The sequence below is a fragment of the Tigriopus californicus genome, chromosome 4, assembly GCF_007210705.1.
Source record: "Tigriopus californicus strain San Diego chromosome 4, Tcal_SD_v2.1, whole genome shotgun sequence".
Classification (NCBI taxonomy): domain Eukaryota; kingdom Metazoa; phylum Arthropoda; class Copepoda; order Harpacticoida; family Harpacticidae; genus Tigriopus; species Tigriopus californicus.
The window spans coordinates 11,425,989-11,427,509 of record NC_081443.1 but is presented as its reverse complement, the minus strand read 5'-3'; positions in this window follow the sequence as shown (position 1 = coordinate 11,427,509).

Here is a 1,521-nt window from a genome sequence, read left to right as displayed (position 1 = left end):
ACTTTTCTGCAAAAGTAACCATAACGGAAGGGGTTTCTTAGCCATACTGTTACCGTTACACTTTTTTTTAACGAGGGAGAGAAAAAATGTAAAAAGGTTTCCTTACGATTTTTAAAATGTTCTGTCACATATTTACGAAATGTTAAAGAAAGCGTATCAAGCGTATGTATAGCAGTTTTCAGTGACGGTGTCAGAAAAGGTAACAGCCACGAGTACCTTTTCTGAAAATCAACGATAACGGTAACGTGTTATTTTTCTAAAAATTAGGTTTGTTTTTGGTTTGTTTTTTCACGGGCTTTTCTAACCGCTACGGGGATTGTAATCCCCAGTACTATTAAAATTAAAGGTTATAATTCGTCTATTTATTACCTTTCAATCTTTATATGATATCTGGTCTACCAACGAAACTGAGTTGGCAGACCGAGCATTACCTTTCAATTTTTATATGATATTTGGTCTACCAACGAATTTGAGTTGGCAGACCGAGCTAGTCCTTGAATGTAGGGTTGATCTGGTATGTTATCTAAAAACTGTCCAAGTGTGACTTGAAAGATGCTACCGGATCAACAAGGCCTACGTATTCCCTACAAATACTAGAGGGAAGCAAATTAAAAACTGCCCATATTGTGCCAATTTATAAAGGAGGCCTGAGACAGGGGTATACCTGGGAATTATAGACCAATATCCCTAACGTCAAATATTGCCAAGGTCATGGAAAAGGTGGTTAAGGAAAAACTTCTACGATACCTTGACAAAAAAGGTAGTATTCCTGACCAACAACATGGGTTTCGTACTCACTTTAGCACAGTGACTCAACTTATTCAACATTTTGACGACGTAATTGAGGGACTACATGGTCCATGAAAAACTATTCAATGGTGCTTGTCATGACAGTACTCTTTCTTACACAGTGCATCAATTCAAAATCTGTTTGGAAACTTTTTAGTTTATCTGATCGCTTACTTTTTCGAAGTGGAGCCACTTGTCAAACCTCGCGTGTCTCTGACCAGGGTCTCTACCAGAAACTAACTTTGTATCGTCAGCATAATTGGGAGAGAGGGTGGGGGTGTAGGAGGAGAGGGAGGGAGGAAGCTAAATGGGTTAAGGAAGGGGGTGGGGGTGGGATAGGTTTAGGAATAGGGTCAGCTCTAAAACTACGAAACTGAGCTATCCATTCTATGTCTCTCTTCTTTCTGCCTTTCTTTGCGTCCCTTCTACTTGGACAAAGGTACACCGTACATTAAAGCACGTTTTAAGTCTCATGGGGAAGTTTGTATGACACCATTTTAGGGGTGGTCAAACTGACAGCCTTTTCCTTCTTCAGGACAAGGCTGCTTTCGATAAACAGGGCGACTATTTTCTCTACAACTGTCTTTTCCTGCGCTTTTTCAAGAGGAGATACTACTTCAACTTCTACGTTGGTCAAATTAGTCGACTTCTCAACTACTGGTTGAGCCTGTTCTTCAAGCAGCACCCTGGTTTCATTGACCAGAGCAACTAAAGCCTCTATAATAAACGGCT